Source organism: Oncorhynchus kisutch, linkage group LG8, assembly GCF_002021735.2.
Source record: "Oncorhynchus kisutch isolate 150728-3 linkage group LG8, Okis_V2, whole genome shotgun sequence".
Taxonomy (NCBI): Eukaryota; Metazoa; Chordata; class Actinopteri; order Salmoniformes; family Salmonidae; genus Oncorhynchus; species Oncorhynchus kisutch.
Genome location: NC_034181.2, coordinates 10679385 through 10696884, shown reverse-complemented (window position 1 = coordinate 10696884; position 17500 = coordinate 10679385). Strand labels below are relative to the sequence as shown.

Below are 17500 nucleotides of genomic sequence, written 5' to 3'. Positions count from 1 at the left end.
ACAGAGAGAGAGAGAGAGAGAGAGAGACAGAGAGAGAGAGAGAGAGAGAGAGAGAGAGACAGAGAGAGAGACAGAGAGAGAGAAAAAGAGAGAGAGAAAAAGAGAGACAGACAGACAGTACTGCTAGATGAGCATGTCAAATAAAACAGGAGACTTGATTGGTGAGCATCACTTCTGGTTGATCAATGGGCTTCAAATCACCAGAAAGAACTTCGTCAGTCAGGAAGACAGAGCAGGAAGAGAGGAGGACCATTTATGTGGCTTCTTAAGAGGGAAGGAAGACAGAGCAGGAAGAGAGGAGGACCATTTATGTGGCTTCTTAAGAGGGAAGGAAGACAGAGCAGGAAGAGAGGAGGACCATTTATGTGGCTTCTTAAGAGGGAAGGAAGACAGAGCAGGAAGAGAGGAGGACCATTTATGTGGCTTCTTAAGAGGGAAGGAAGACAGAGCAGGAAGAGAGGAGGACCATTTATGTGGCTTCTTAAGAGGGAAGGAAGACAGAGCAGGAAGAGAGGAGGACCATTTATGTGGATAGGAACAGAGGATGGCATCATCAGGAGAAGTGAAAGGTAAATGAGAGGGCGAGCGGTTAGGAAGGCGCACTGACTGAGTGTGAAGGGATCACTCGTACTTTTATGGTGATGGAGTCTTTGTGGAGGAAACACCTACGGAGAAAAACACATACAACGATGGTCACATGCACGGGACAGGTGTAGTGACAGGTGTAGTGACAGGTGTAGTGACAGGTGTAGGGACAGGTGTAGGGACAGGTGTAGGGACAGGTGTAGGGACAGGTAGGGTGACAGGTGCAGTGACAGGTGTAGTGACAGGTGTAGGGACAGGTGTAGTGACAGGTGTAGGGACAGGTGTAGTGACAGGTGTAGGGACAGGTGTGGTGACAGGTGTAGGGACAGGTGGAGGGACTGGTGTAGGGACAGGTGAAGTGACAGGTGTAGGGACGGGTGTAGGGACAGGTGTAGGGACAGGTGTAGTGACAGGTGTAGGGACAGGTGTAGTGACAGGTGTAGGGACAGGTGTGGGGACAGGTGTAGGGACAGGTGTAGGGACAGGTGTAGTGACAGGTGTAGTGACAGGTGTAGGGACAGGTGTAGGGACAGGTGTGGTGACAGGTGTAGGGACAGGTGTAGGGACATGTGTAGGGACAGGTGTAGAGACAGGTGTAGTGACAGGTGTAGTAACAGGTGTAGGGACGGGTGTAGTGACAGGTGTAGGGACAGGTGTAGTTAAATCAATAAGGTAGCAAACAGAGCTGTGCAACTCTTCTGTTAATGAACATTCAAACTGGCATCCATTGTGATTAAAATGCAGAACAATTAACTCAAACTGATAGGTTCTCGGTTTTCTAAAGGACCTTGCAGATGAAGATATTAACTTTTTGTCTACTGATCAAATGCTAGAGTAGCCTGTGGCTTTATACTGTACATAGACAAAACTTTATACAAAGGTCTGTTATAATGTACTCAACACAACACTGGAGTGTCTGGCTGTTATACTGTACTCAACACAAGAATGGAGTGTCTGGCTGTTATACTGTACTCAACACAAGAATGGAGTGTCTGGCTGTTATACTGTACTCAACACAAGAATGGAGTGTCTGGCTGTTATACTGTACTCAACACAAGAATGGAGTGTCTGGCTGTTATACTGTACTCAACACAAGAATGGAGTGTCTGGCTGTTATACTGTACTCAACACAACACTGGAGTGTCTGACTGTTATACTGTACTCAGTGCAATACTGTCTGGCTGTTATACTGTACTCAACACAACACTGGAGTGTCTGACTGTTATACTGTACTCAACACAGGATGGAGTGTCTGGCTGTTATACTGTACTCAACACAAGAATGGAGTGTCTGGCTGTTATACTGTACTCAACACAAGACTGTAGTGTCTGACTGTTATACTGTACTCAACACAAGACTGAAGTGTCTGACTGTTATACTGTACTCAGTGCAAGACTGTCTGGCTGTTATACTGTACTCAACACAAGACAGGAGTGTCTGGCTGTTATACTGTACTCAACACAAGGCTTTTGGGACGGCAGGTTAGAGCGCTGGGCCAGTAACCGAAAGGTTGCTGGATCGAATCCCTGAGCTGACAAGGTAAAAATCTGTCATTCTGCCCCTGAACAAGGCAGCTAACCCACTGTTCCTAGGCTGTCATTGTAAAAATAATTTGTTCTTAGCTGACTTGCCTAGTTAAATAAAGGTTAACAAAAATCAACAAAAAAATATTAATCTGAGGAGACAAGGAGAGGAGACAGAGGGGTCAGAGGAGACAAGTAGAGGGGTCAGAGGGGTCAGAAGAGACAAGGAGAGGGGTCAGAGGGGTCAGAGGAGACAAGGAGAGGAGTAAGAGGGGTCAGAGGAGACAAGGAGAGGAGTAAGAGGGGTCAGAGTGGTCAGAGGAGACAAGGAGAGGAGTAAGAGGGGTCAGAGTGGTCAGAGGAGACAAGTAGAGGGGTCAGAGGGGTCAGAGGTGACAATGAGAGGGGTCAGAGGGGTCAGAGGAGACAAGTAGAGGGGTCAGAGGGGTCAGAGGAGACAAGTTGAGGGGTCCGAGTGGTCAGAGGAGACAAGGAGAGGGGTCAGAGGGGTCAGAGGAGACAAGGAGAGGAGTAAGAGTGGACAGAGTGGTCAGAGGAGACAAGGAGAGGAGTAAGAGGGGTCAGAGGGGTCAGAGGAGACAAGGAGAGGAGTAAGAGGGGTCAGACTAGTCAGAGGAGACAAGGAGAGGAGTAAGAGGGGTCAGAGTGGTCAGAGGGGACAAGGAGAGGAGTAAGAGGGGTCAGAGGAGACAAGGAGAGGAGTAAGAGGGGTCAGAGTGGACAAAGAGAGTAGAAAGAGGGGTCAGAGGAGACAAGGAGAGGGGTCAGAGTGGTCAGAGGAGACAAGGAGAGGGATCAGAGTGGTCAGAGGGGACAAGGATATGTGTACGAGGGGCTAGAGTGGTCAGAGGAGACAAGGAGAGGAGTACGAGGGGTCAGAGGAGAGAAGGAGAGGTGTACGAGGGGTTAGAGTGGTCAGAGGAGACAAGGAGAGGAGTACGAGGGGTCAGAGGGGACAAGGAGAGGTGTACGAGGGGTCAGAGGAGACAAGGAGAGGTGTACGAGGGGTCAGAGGAGACAAGGAGAGGAGTACGAGGGGTTAGAGGGGACAAGAAGAGGTGTACGAGGGGTCAGAGGAGACAAGGAGAGGAGTACGAGGGGTCAGAGGAGACAAGGAGAGGTGTAAGAGGGGTCAGAGGGGACAAAGAGAGGAGTAAGAGGGGTCAGAGGGAACAAAGAGAGGAGTAAGAGGGGTCAGAGGGGACAAGGAGAGGTGTACGAGGGGTTAGAGCGGTCAGAGGAGACAAGGAGAGGAGTACGAGGGGTCAGAGGGGACAAGGAGAGGAGTAAGAGGGGTCAGAGGAGACAAGGAGAGGAGTAAGAGGGGTCAGAGTGGACAAAGAGAGTAGAAAGAGGGGTCAGAGGAGACAAGGAGAGGGGTCAGAGTGGTCAGAGGAGACAAGGAGAGGGGTCAGAGTGGTCAGATGGGACAAGGAGAGGTGTACGAGGGGTTAGAGGGGACAATGAGAGGTGTACGAGGGGTCAGAGGAGACAAGGAGAGGAGTACGAGGGGTTAGAGGGGACAAGAAGAGGTGTACGAGGGGTCAGAGGAGACAAGGAGAGGAGTACGAGGGGTCAGAGGAGACAAGGAGAGGTGTAAGAGGGGTCAGAGGGGACAAAGAGAGGAGTAAGAGGGGTCAGAAGGAACAAGGAGAGGAGTAAGAGGGGTCAGAGGGGACAAGGAGAGGTGTACGAGGGGTTAGAGTGGTCAGAGGAGACAAGGAGAGGAGTACGAGGGGTCAGAGGAGACAAGGAGAGGTGTACGAGGGGTTAGAGTGGTCAGAGGGGACAAGGAGAGGTGTACGAGGGGTCAGAGGAGACAAGGAGAGAGGTACGAGGGGTTAGAGGGGACAAGAAGAGGTGTACGAGGGGTCAGAGGAGACAAGGAGAGGAGTACGAGGGGTCAGAGGAGACAAGGAGATGTGTAAGAGGGGTCAGAGTGGTCAGAGGAGACAATGAGAGGAGTAAGAGGGGTCAGAGTGGTCAGAGGAGACAAGGAGAGGAGTAAGAGGGGTCAGAGTGGTCAGAGGAGACAAGGAGAGGTGTAAGAGGGGTCAGAGTGGTCAGAGGAGACAAGGAGAGGAGTAAGAGGGGTCAGAGTGGTCAGAGGAGACAAGGAGAGGAGTAAGAGGGGTCAGAGTGGTCAGAGGAGACAAGGAGAGGAGTAAGAGGAGTCAGATGAGACAAAGAGAGGAGTAAGAGGGGTCAGAGTGGTCAGAGGAGACAAGGAAAGGAGTAAGAGGGGTCAGCGGAGACAAGGAGAGGAGTAAGAGGGGTCAGAGGGGTCAGAGGAGACAAGGAGAGGAGTAAGAGGGGTCAGCGGAGACAAGGAGAGGTGTACGAGGGGTTAGAGTGGTCAGAGGAGACAAGGAGAGGAGTACGAGGGGTCAGAAGGGACAAGGAGAGGTGTACGAGGGGTCAGAGGAGACAAGGAGAGGAGTACGAGGGGTCAGATGGGACAAGGAGAGGGGTACGAGGGGTCAGAGGAGACAAGGAGAGGAGTACGAGGGGTTAGAGGGGACAAGAAGAGGTGTACGAGGGGTCAGAGGAGACAAGGAGAGGAGTACGAGGGGTCAGAGGAGACAAGGAGAGGTGTAAGAGGGGTCAGAGGGGACAAAGAGAGGAGTAAGAGGCGTCAGAGGGAACAAAGAGAGGAGTAAGAGGGGTCAGAGGGGACAAGGAGAGGTGTACGAGGGGTTAGAGTGGTCAGTGGAGACAAGGAGAGGAGTACGAGGGGTCAGAGGAGACAAGGAGAGGTGTACGAGGGGTTAGAGTGGTCAGAGGAGACAAGGAGAGGAGTACGAGGGGTCAGAGGGGACAAGGAGAGGTGTACGAGGGGTCAGAGGAGACAAGGAGAGATGTACGAGGGGTCAGAGAGGACAAGGAGAGGAGTACGAGGGGTCAGAGGAGACAAGGAGAGGTGTACAAGGGGTCAGAAGGGTCAGAGGAGAAAGCGAGAGGAGTACGAGGGGTCAGAGGAGACAAGGAGAGGTGTACAAGGGGTCAGAGGAGACAAGGAGAGGAGTACGAGGGGTCAGAGGAGACAAGGAGAGGTGTACGAGGGGTCAGAGGAGACAAGGAGAGGAATACAAGGGGTCAGAGGAGACAAGGAGAGGAGTACGAGGGGTCAGAGGAGACAAGGAGAGGTGTGCGAGGGGTCAGAGGAGACAAGGAGAGGAGTACGAGGGGTCAGAGGGGACAAGGAGAGGAGTACGAGGGGTCAGAGGAGACAAGGAGAGGTGTACGAGGGGTCAGAGGAGACAAGGAGAGGAGTACGAGGGGTCAGAGGAGACAAGGAGAGGTGTACGAGGGGTCAGAGGAGACAAGGAGAGGAGTACGAGGGGTCAGAGGAGACAAGGAGAGGTGTACAAGGGGTCAGAAGGGTCAGAGGAGACAGCGAGAGGAGTACGAGGGGTCAGAGGAGACAAGGAGAGGTGTACGAGGGGTCAGAGGAGACAAGGAGAGGTGTACAAGGGGTCAGAGGGGTCAGAGGAGACAGCGAGAGGAGTACGAGGGGTCAGAGGAGACAAGGAGAGGTGTACGAGGGGTCAGAGAGGTCAGAGGAGAGATACAACCAGGGAAATAATAACGAGAGAGTGAGAAAGACAGAGGAGGAGTGTGTCAGGGGCCTGTTGCTAGGCGATTATGAGTGTGGCGTGGAGAGGAGCAGGGGGACGTGTGTGTGTGTGTGTGTGTGTGTGTGTGTGTGTGTGTGTGTGTGTGTGACTGAGAGTCTATTTCTGTCTGGTGTGTTTCCAGGGTTCAGACTCATGTCTATTCCTGGAACTGTAGTCACAATTCCTACTGAATAAACAGACCAGAAAGCAGCTAGCACAAAGCTCACACACAGACACACACACACACACACACACACACAAACACACACACACACACAAACTATTTTATGATGATTGAAAAACGAATCAACACTCTCTCCCATGCATCACAGACAGCACACACTGAAATAAAGATGTTCACAAATCACTGAGCAAGAGACACTTTTAATTACAGAGAAACAAGCTAAGCAAAAGCAGAGGGAGAGAGAAAGAGGGGGAGGGAGAGAGAAAGAGGGGGAGGGAGAGAAAGGGGGGAGAGGGAGAGAAAGGGGGGAGAGGGAGAGAAAGGGGGGAGAGGGAGAGAAAGAGGGGGAGGGGAGGGAGAGAAAGAGGGGAGAGGGAGAGAAAGGGGGGAGAGGGAGAGAAAGGGGGGAGAGGGAGAGAAAGGGGGGAGAGGGAGAGAAAGGGGGGAGAGGGAGAGAAAGGGGGAGAGGGAGAGAAAGGGGGGAGAGGGAGAGAGAAAGAGGGGCGAGAGAGAAAGAGGGGGAGGGGAGGGAGAGAAAGCAGGGGGGAGAGGGAGAGAGAAACTGGGGGTGGGGAGAAAGCAGGGGGTGGGGGAGAGAGAAAGAGGGGGAGGGGGAGGGAGAGAAAGAGGGGGAGAGGGAGAGAGAAAGGGGGAGAGAGAGAGAGAAAGAGGGGGAGGGGAGGGAGAGAAAGAGGGGGGAGAGGGAGAGAGAAAGGGGGAGAGGGAGAGAGAAAGAGGGGGAGGGGAGGGAGAGAAAGAGGGGGAGAGGGAGAGAGAAAGGGGGAGAGGGAGAGAGAAAGAGGGGAGGGGAGGGAGAGAAAGAGGGGGGGAGAGGGAGAGAGAAAGAGGGGCGAGAGAGAAAGAGGGGGAGGGGAGGGAGAGAAATCAGGGGGGAGAGGGAGAGAGAAACTGGGGGTGGGGAAAAAGCAGGGGGTGGAGGGAGAGAGAATGAGACACAACAAGAGAGAGAATAGAGGCGAGGAGACAGGAACAGGGTCTTAACCCTGATAACTGATCTAAGAGAGTGAGTTCATTTTATATTGTTTATTTCACTTATGTTTATTATCTACTTCACTTGCTTTGGAAATGTTAACATACGTTTCCCATGACAATAAAGCTCTTTGAATTGAAATTTAATTGAGAGAGAGAGAGAGAGAGGAGATGGAGAGAGAGGAGAGAGAGAGAGATGGAGCAGAGAGAGAGAGGGAGAGAGGAGAGAGAGCACACAGAGAGAGAGGAGATGGAGAGAGAGAGGGAGGAGCGAGGGAGAGAGGAGAGAGAGCAGAGAGAGAGAGGGAGAGGGGAGAGAGAGCACACAGAGAGAGAGGAGATGGAGAGAGAGAGAGGGGCGAGGGAGAGAGGAGAGAGAGCAGAGAGAGAGAGGGGGGAGAGAGGGAGAGAGGAGAGAGAGCAGAGAGAGAGAGGGAGGAGAGGGAGAGAGGAGAGAGAGCAGAGAAAGCAGAGAGAGAGGAGATGGAGAGAGAGGAGAGAGAGAGAGAGAGCAGAGAAAGCAGAGAGAGAGGAGATGGAGAGAGAGGAGAGAGAGAGAGGGAGCAGAGAGAAAGAAGGAGAGGAGATGGAGAGAGGGAGAGAGGAGAGAGAGCAGAGAGAGAGAGGGAGGAGATGGAGAGAGAGAGAGGGAGCAGAGAGAAAGAGGGAGAGGAGATGGAGAGAGAGGAGAGAGAAAGAGAGGAGATGGAGAGAGGAGAGCAAGAGCAGAGAGAGCGAGAGAGAGAGAGAGAGAGAGAGAGAGAGAGAGAGAGAGAGAGAAAGGTAGCAGAGAGAGAGGGGGTGGCAGAGAGACTGAGAAAGATCAGTACTGCATATAGACATAATGACATTTCAAATGTCTCTTTTCCTCTGAAAGTTTTGTGAGTGTAATGTTTACTGTTCATTTTGTTTATTGTTTATTTCACTTCTGTTGATTATCTATTTCACTTGCTTTGGCAATGTTAACATATGTTTCCCATGGTAATAAAGCTCTTTGAAATGGAATTGAATTGAGAGACAGAGAAGGTTGTTGTTGTTAACACATGTTTCCCATGCCAATAAAGCCCTTGAATTGAATTGAATTGAAGGGGGTCTTACCTTGACATCTGCCTTCTTGTTGAGCAAACTCTTGGCTGCTGCAATAGGAAACAACAGCAGAGACACACAGGTCAGAGATTCTGGTAGAACAGGAGATCAGAGAGATCACAAAGGTGTATCAGTATCAACCTGTAGTCCCGTAGGATTCCTAGTTGAAGATGGGTAACCCAAATGCAACCACAGGTAGAAAAAGAATCCAACAGGGTAGGGGACCAGACAGTCGTAACAAGAGGTAGTAAACACTGACATCTTTAGACAGGTTATCACGACTGGTCCACCAGACCCTGATAATCACAACACTCCTCTGAGATCTTCTGGACATTTAGAGAGGAGAGGAGGTTTGTTCATACTAAAGACAGTGGTCTGTTTAGCATAATACCCATAATCCTCAGCAAGAGTGGAAATATTCCACAGACAACAGTCCGTATCCATTGTGTCAGGGAACACAGAGAACTGTTCCTGGGTTAAAACTATCCCATTCGGCGTGGCACAGGAGGCCCAGCGAGAGTTGATGTGGGTTGCCGCGAGCAACAGAACCTCATTAAGAGGAACTGGTTAATCAGTTAACGAGGCAGAGATAGAAAACGAATTTGGGGCTTAATACTGGAGCCTGTCCCCTCGGTCCCCTTCAGGGCTAGAGCCTGAAATGGTGCTCCTACCAAGACACACACACCGTCCCAATCTCTCTCCTCTATAGCACCGTCCCAGTCTCTCTCCGCTATAGCACCGTCCCAATCTCTCTCCTCTATAGCACCGTCCCAATCTCTCTCCTCTATAGCACCGTCCCAATCTCTCTCCTCTATAGCACCGTCCCAGTCTCTCTCCTCTGTAGCACCGGCCCAGTCTCTCTCCTCTATAGGACCGTCCCAGTCTCTCTCCTCTATAGCACCGTCCCAGTCTCTCTCCTCTGTAGCACCGTCCCAGTCTCTCTCCTCTGTAGCACCGTCCCAGTCTCTCTCCTCTATAGCACCGTCCCAGTCTCTCTCCTCTGTAGCACCGTCCCAGTCTCTCTCCTCTATAGCACCGTCCCAGTCTCTCTCCTCTATAGCACCGTCCCAGTCTCTCTCCTCTGTAGCACCGTCCCAGTCTCTCTCCTCTGTATCTGTCAGTATAACACCGTCCCAATCTCTCTCCTCTATAGCACCGTCCCAATCTCTCTCCTCTATAGCACCGTCCCAGTCTCTCTCCTCTATAGCACCGTCCCAGTCTCTCTCCTCTGTATCTGTCAGTATAACACCGTCCCAATCTCTCTCCTCTATAGCACCGTCCCAGTCTCTCTCCTCTATAACAGCGTCCCAGTCTCTCTCCTCTATAGCACCGTCCCAGTCTCTCCTTTGTACCTGTCAGTATAACACCGTCCCAGTTTCTCTCCTCTGTAGCACAGTCCCAGTCTCTCTGCTCTATAACACCGTCCCAGTCTCTCTCCTCTATAACACCGTCCCAGTCTCTCTCCTCTATAACACCGTCCCAGTCTCTCTCCTCTGTAGCACAGTCCCAGTCTCTCTGCTCTATAACACCGTCCCAGTCTCTCTCCTCTATAGCACCGTCCCAGTCTCTCTCCTCTGTATCTGTCAGTATAACACCGTCCCAATCTCTCTCCTCTATAGCACCGTCCCAGTCTCTCTCCTCTATAGCACCGTCCCAGTCTCTCTCCTCTGTATCTGTCAGTATAACACCGTCCCAATCTCTCTCCTCTATAGCACCGTCCCAGTCTCTCTCCTCTATAGCACCGTCCCAGTCTCTCTCCTCTATAGCACCGTCCCAGTCTCTCTCCTCTATAGCAGTGTCCCAGTCTCTCTCCTCTGTAGCACCGTCCCAGTCTCTCTCCTCTATAGCACCGTCCCAGTCTCTCTCCTCTATAGCACCGTCCCAGTCTCTCTCCTCTATAGGACCGTCCCAGTCTCTCTCCTCTATAGCACCGTCCCAGTCTCTCTCCTCTATAGCACAGTCCCAGTCTCTCTCCTCTATAACACCGTCCCAGTCTCTCTCCTCTGTAACACCGTCCCAGTCTCTCTCCTCTATAGCACCGTCCCAGTCTCTCTCCTCTATAACACCGTCCCAGTTTCTCTCCTCTGTATCTGTCAGTTTAACACTGTCCCAGTCTCTATCTCCTAGCTCCACTGCTGAGTTCCATTCACAGTCTAATGTGATCACATCATCATGTGTAGTACTTTTTTAAAGTAGCTCTCTCTCTCTAAATCTCTCTTGTTCACTATGTAGCTCTCTCTCTAGCTCTCTTTCTCTTCTGAACTCTCTCTAGTTCTCTTACTGTAGCTCTCTCTCTCTCTCTCTCTGTAGCTCTCTCTATGTAGCTCTTTCTCTCTTTCTGTGTATCTCTCTCTCTGTAGCTCTCTCTCTGTAGCGCTCTCTCTCTGTGTAGCCCTCTCTCTCTGTGTATCTCTCTCTGTGTAGCTCTCTCTCTCTCTCTCTCTCTGTAGCTCTCTCTCTCTCTGTGGCGCTCTCTCTCTCTCTGTAGCTCTCTCACTCTCTGTCTCTGTAGCTCTTCTCTCTGCAGCTATCTCTCGCTCTGTAGCTCTCTTTCTCTGTAGCTCTCTCTCTCTCTCTAGGTAGCTCTTCCTCTGTAGTTCTCTCTCTCTCTCTGTAGCTCTCTCTGTAGCTCTCTCTCTCTGTAGCTCTCTCTCTCTCTCTGTGTAGCTCTTTCTCTCTCTGTAGCTCTCTCTCTCTCTGTAGCTCTCTCTCTCTCTCTCTCTATCTCTATCTGTATCTCTCTCTTTCTCTGTAGCTCTCTCTTTCTGTAGCTCTCTCGCTCTCTGAAGCTCTGCCTCTCTCTCTGTATCTCTCTCTCTCTGTAGCTCTCTCTATCTCTGTAGCTCTCTCTCTCTCTCTCTGTAGCTATTTCTCTCTCTGTAGCTTTCTCTCTCTGTAGCTCTGTCTGTCTCTGCAGCTCTCTCTCACTGTAGCTCTCTCTTTGTAGCTCTATATCTCTCTGTAGCTCTCTCTCTGTAGCTCTGTCTCTCTCTGTAGCTCTCTCTCTCTCTCTCTGTAGCTGTCTTTGCAGCTCTCTTTATAGCTCTCTCGTTCTGTAGCTTTGTCTCTCTGTAGCGCTCTCTCTGTGTAGCTCTCTCTCTCTCTCTGTGTAGCTCTCTCTCTGTAGCTGTCTCTCACTGTAGCTCTCTTTCTTCCTCTCTCTCTATCTATATAGCTCTCGTTCTGTATAGCTCTCTCTCGCTAATTCCTAGTTCGCTCTGTAGCTCTCTCTCTCTGTGGCTCCATCTCTGTTGCTTTCTCTCTCTCTTTAGTTCTCTCTCTGTAGCTATCTCTCTGTAGCTCGTTCTGTCTCTGTAGCTCTCTCTCTCTCTCTGTAGCTCAGTCTCTCTCTGTGGCTCTCTCTCTGTAGATCTCTCTGTAGCTCTCTATCTATATAGCTCTCTGTCTGTAAAGCTCTCTCTTTAAGCTCTGTAACTCGCTCTCTCTCGCTGTAGCTCTCTCTCTCTGTGTAGCTCTCTCTCTTTAGCTCTCTCTCTCTCTCTGTAGCTCTTTCTCTCTCTGTAGCTCTCTCTCTCTCTGTAGCTCTCTCTCTATATAGCTCTCTCTGTAGCTCTCTCTCTATAGCTCTCTCTCTCTGTAGCTCTCTCTTTCTCTCTCTATCTATATAGCTCTCTGTCTGTATAGCTCTCTCTTTAACTTTCTAGTTCACTCTATAGCTCTCTCTCTGTAGTTCTCTCTCTGTAGCTCTGTCGCTCTCTGTAGCTCTCTCTCTCTCTCTCTCTCTCGCTCTCTCTGTGGCTCTCTCTCTGTAGCTCTCTCTTTCTATATAGCTCTCTGTCTGTAAAGCTCTCTCTAACTTTCTAGTTCGCTCTGTAGCTCTCTCTCTCTCTCTGTAGCTCTCTCACTTTAGCTCTCTCTCTGTAGCTCTTTCTCTCTCTGTAGCTATCTCTCTCTGTAGCTCTCTCTCTCTCTCTGTAGCTCTCTCTCACTGTAGCTCTCTCGCTGTAGCTCTCTCTCTCTCTCTCTATCTATATAGCTCTGTCTGTATAGCTCTCTCTCTCTCAACTCTCTAGTTCGCTTTGTAGCTCTCTCTCTATATAGATCTCTCTCTGTGTAGCTCTCTCTCTATAGCTCTCTCTCTGTAGCTCTCTCTATCTATATAGCTCTCTGTCTGTATAGCTCTTTCTTTAACTTTCTAGTTCACTCTGAAGCTCTCTCTCTCTCTCTGTAGTTCTCTTTCTGTAGCTCTCTCTGTTTCTCGCTCTCTCTCTGTAGCTCTCTCTCTCTGTAGCTCTCTATGTGTGTAGCTCTCTCTCTTTCTCTCTCTCTCTCTGTAGCCCTCTCTCCCTCTGTAGCCCTCTCTTTCCCTCTATGTAGCTCTCTCTCCCTCTGTAGCTCTCTCTCCCCTCTATGTATCTCACTCTATCTTGCACACAAAGTCTGCAGTGTTTTTTAAAGGATTGACATTAGAAACTAATTTCTGGAGGAACCCCTCTCCCACAGGGGAAGTGAGCCCTGAAGTGAGCCCTGTTCAAAGTGTGTTTGAAGGAGAGAGAGGAGATGATACAGAGACGAGACAGAAGAGCCCTCACTTTAGAAGTCAAAACATTGCAGTGTGTGTGGAGAGAGAGAGAGAGAGAGAGAGAGAGAGAGAGAGAGAGAGAGAGAGAGAGAGAGAGAGAGAGAGAGAGAGAGAGAGAGAGAGAGAGAGAGAGAGAGAGAGAGAGAGAGAGAGAGAGAGAGAGAGAGAGAGACAGAGAGAGAGAGAGAGAGACAGAGAGAGAGAGAGACAGAGAGAGAGAGACAGAGAGAGAGAGAGAGGGGGAGAGAGAGAGAGAGAGAGAGGGGGATAATGCATCACTCACAGTTTCCCTTTCCTCTGCTTTTCCCTCTCCTTCCTATACAGCATTCCATTCCTCCTCTACGTCTGCCTCAATTGATATAGAGTCTAATTTCTACAAGGCTACATGTGCAAATTCAGCTGTTTGCTAGGTATGCCTGGCAGCACGATAAAGATCAGTTCTGTGACTCAAAAGGTTTGTGTGTAGTTTTCCTCCACTGCCTCCACCTCTTGTGTTTACACTAGGGGGTGAATTGGGTCATTAACTGTGTCAAGTGCATTCTCACATCTTGTTTGAAGTCTCCGATAAAACTTGTATTGTTTTTCCGAGCCTTCTATCTTGAATAAATAGAAGCTTCTAGAACACTCAGATAGACTCCAGAACGGTCTGTGTTCTGGAGTGTTTTCATACATCACTCGTTGCAGTTACATTACACTCTCAGGTAGATGATCTCAGGATGACAAAAACATGCCAGAACACCTGAGTCGAGTTTCATTGTGGCATTTAGTCCACGACCCCAACCTGTAAACCCAAAGGTCAAATATGATGTTGTTTATTTAACCCTGTAGAGGAAGCAAGCAGGCTCCTTACCTTGACACACATAACAGTAAGCAAGACGGAAGGAAGGGAGGAGAAGAGGAAGAGATTAAAATAAAGAGAAAGAGAAAGAGTCAAACTGGTAAAAACTTCTTACGGCTAGGGGGAGGTATTTTCACGTCCGGATGAAAACTGTTCCCAGAGTAAACTGCCTGCTACTCAGGCCTAGAAGCTAGGATATGCATATTATAAGTAGATTTTGGATAGAAAACACGCTGAAGTTTCTGAAACAGTTTGAATTATGTCTGTGAGTATAACATAACTTATTTGGCAGGTGAAACCCCGAGGACAAACCATTCAGGGGGAAAAAAAATTGAGGTCACTCTCTTTTCAATGGGATTTCAATGGGAATCTAGAATTCTAAGGCAGTTGCTTGCAGTTCCTATCACTTCCACTAGATGTCAACAGTCTTTGGAAATTGGTTGATGTTTTTCCTTTGAGAAATGAAGAAGTAGGGCTGTTCAGAATGAGGGTCGAGTGAAGTGTACTGTTTGATAGAGGCGCGTGACCTGAAAAGCTCGCTCCACTTTGTTTTCCTCCGGTATTGAACACAGTTTATCCCGTCTTAAATTTGATGAATAATTTACGTTAAAAAAATACCTAAAGTTGTATTAGGAAAGTTGTTTGAAATGTTTGGACAAAGATTACAGGTAACTTATGAGATATTTTGTAGTCATGTTGCGCGAGTTGGAACCAGCGTTTTTCTGGATCAAACGCGCCAAAAAAATTGACATTTTGGATATATAACAACGAAAGTAATCGAACAAAAGGACAATTTCTGATGTTTATGGGACATATTGGAGTGCCAACAGAAGAAGCTCGTCAAAGGTAAGGCATGAATTATATCTTTACTTCTGAGTTTCGTGTCGCGCCTGGCGGGTTGAATTATGATCGTCTGTCTGTGTTTGATGGGGTGCTGTCCTCAGATAATAGCATGGTTTGCTTTTGTCGTAAAGCCTTTTTGATATCTGACACGTTGGCTGGATTAACAACAAGTATAGCTTTAATTTGGTTTATTGCATGTGTGATTTCATGAAAGTTTAATATTTATAGTAATTTTATTTGAATTTGGCGCTCTGCCATTTCACCGGATGTTGTCAAATCGATCCCGCTAACAGGATTTGATCCCTAAGAAGTTCTAATAGCCATTACGAGTCACTCACTAATATCCCTGTAAATAACAACCTTACAGGAGGACAAGGAAAGGATAGAGGCTTCACATGAAGACAGCTGGAGGATGGAGACTTCACATGAAGACAGCTGGAGGATAGAGACTTCACATGAAGACAGCTGGAGGATAGAGACTTCACATGAAGACAGCTGGAGGATAGAGACTTCACATGAAGACAGCTGGAGGATAGAGGCTTCACATGAAGACAGCTGGAGGATAGAGACTTCACATGAAGACAGCTGGAGGATAGAGACTTCACATGAAGATAGCTGGAGGATAGAGACTTCACATGAAGACAGCTGGAGGATGGAGACTTCACATGAAGACAGCTGGAGGATGGAGACTTCACATGAAGACAGCTGGAGGATGGAGACTTCACATGAAGACAGCTGGAGGATGGAGACTTCACATGAAGACAGCTGGAGGATAGAGACTTCACATGAAGACAGCTGGAGGATAGAGACTTCACATGAAGACAGCTGGAGGATAGAGACTTCACATGAAGACAGCTGGAGGATAGAGACTTCACATGAAGACAGCTGGAGGATAGAGGCTTCACATGAAGACAGCTGGAGGATAGAGACTTCACATGAAGACAGCTGGAGGATAGAGACTTCACATGAAGATAGCTGGAGGATAGAGACTTCACATGAAGACAGCTGGAGGATGGAGACTTCACATGAAGACAGCTGGAGGATGGAGACTTCACATGAAGACAGCTGGAGGATGGAGACTTCACATGAAGACAGCTGGAGGATGGAGACTTCACATGAAGACAGCTGGAGGATGGAGACTTCACATGAAGACAGCTGGAGGATGGAGACTTCACATGAAGACAGCTGGAGGATGGAGACTTCACATGAAGACAGTTGGAGGATGGAGACTTCACATGAAGACAGCTGGAGGATGGAGACTTCACATGAAGACAGCTGGAGGATGGAGACTTCACATGAAGACAGCTGGAGGATGGAGACTTCAAATGAAGACATCTGGAGGATGGAGACTTCACATGAAGACAGCTGGAGGATGTACTCTGAGGAAGGTTTTAGGCCTAGTACCCAAACAAGTTCGTTTTTCATAATAAGAAGAAACATTTCAGTGAACTTGTATTTCCCTCCAAAGAGGCTGAATGAATTGTGAATTCTGTGTCTAGTCTAGGATAGTAGATCTAATCTAGAGAGGCAGGCAGGCCCGTATGAAGTATCAATATTTGATCAGAGTCTTAAGAGGGGAAGAGAAGACGACTGGAGTCCCACAGCACCGCTACAAACCAACCCAGGCCTGACGGTACCAGCTCTATCCTTACACTAGACTTCTATGCCATTCTTATGAATTGTGGTGGACTCAAAGACAACTATATAAGCAAACTATTGTCCATCTCTTTTTATATTAATTTAAGCATGACATCTAAAATGTCATTACAGGTAGTTGATTGTAGTTCCCAATCATTTCACTTTTACAGTTGAAGTCCAAACCTAGCATCTTCTACAGTGTTAACCATGCATCATACCACCCCCCCCCCCCCCCACCCACCCCCCTGTTAGAGCGCATGCACCAGTCCAGTGCGCCATGCAGCATTCACCGGCACCCAGTGGGCCGTTCCATCCTTGCAATGACAGGGAGAACTTTTCCCGTGTCATTCTGCAACAGAGAAAAATAGAGAAAAGAGGACATGAGGGAACAAGGGAGGAAACTAGAGCTGTTAGAAAAGAGGGAGATGAGGGTGGAATTGAAGAGGTGTGGAATGGTGGGCTAATAGAGTTACAGGAGGTCATAAAGAGAAAGAGACCAGAGAGAAGAGAGACCAGAGAGAAGAGAGACCAGAGAGAAGAGAGAACAGAGAGAAGAGAGAAGAGAGACCAGAGGCCAGAGAGAAAGAGAACAGAGAGAACAGAGAACAGAGAGAAAGAGAACAGAGACCAGAGAGAACAGAGAGAACAGAGAGAAAGAGAACAGAGAGAAGAGAGACCAGAGAGAACAGAGAGAAAGAGACCAGAGAGAAGAGAGACCAGAGAGAACAGAGAGAAAAGAGAACAGAGAGAAGGGAGACCATAGATAACAGAGAGAACAGAGACTAGAGAGAACAGAGAGACCAGAGAGAACAGAGAGAAGAGAGAACAGAGAGACCAGAGAGAACAGAGAGAAGAGAGACCAGAGAGAACAGAGATTAGAGACACCAGAGAGAAGGGGGAACAGAGAGAAGAGAGAGAAGAGAGACCAGAGAGAAGAGAGAACAGAGAGAAGAGAGACCAGAGAGAAAAGAGACCAGAGACAACAGAGAGAAAGAGACCAGAGAGAAGAGAGACCAGAGAGAAGAACGACCAAAGAAAACAGAGATAAAAGATAACAGAGACCAGAGAGAACAGAGAGAGGAGAACAGAGAGAAGAGAGACCAGAGAGAAGAGAGAACAGAGAGAAGAGAGAACAGAGAGAACAGAGAACAGAGAGAACAGAGAGAAGAGAGACCAGAGAGAAGAGAGACCAGAGAGAAGAGAGAACAGAGAGAAGAGAGACCAGAGAGAACAGAGAGAAGAGAGACCAGCGAGAAGAGAACAGAGAGAAGAGAGAACAGAGTGAATAGAGACCAGAGAGAAAGAGAACAGAGAAGAGAGACCAGAGAGAAAGAGAACAGATAGAAGAGAGACCAGAGAGAACAGAGAGAAGAGAGACCAGAGAGAGAAATAGGACAAATACAAGGTTTAGTTGGGTCAGCCATGCTCCACTGTGCTGTTCTGCGCTGTGAAGGAACTGAGAGATGGAGAGTAGTAAAAGGAGGAGGAGGCAGGTGACGGGAACCGCGGCCGCCCAATCAGAGTGGAGAGAGGGAGGCCAGGTGGCCAATGAGGTGTGGCGATCTAATAGCGCTGGGTCAATGAGCTATGGAGGTGGCATGCTCGGCGCATCCATGCTAGGTGGAGGGAGGG

The 17500-nt window shown here is 49.0% G+C and overlaps 1 pseudogene; it reads right to left on the bottom strand.

Annotated features, from left to right (window-relative positions):
• LOC109895176 (calcium/calmodulin-dependent protein kinase type II subunit beta-like) overlaps window positions 1-17500 on the bottom strand; it is a 125025-nt pseudogene that overhangs the window by 31950 nt on the left and 75575 nt on the right.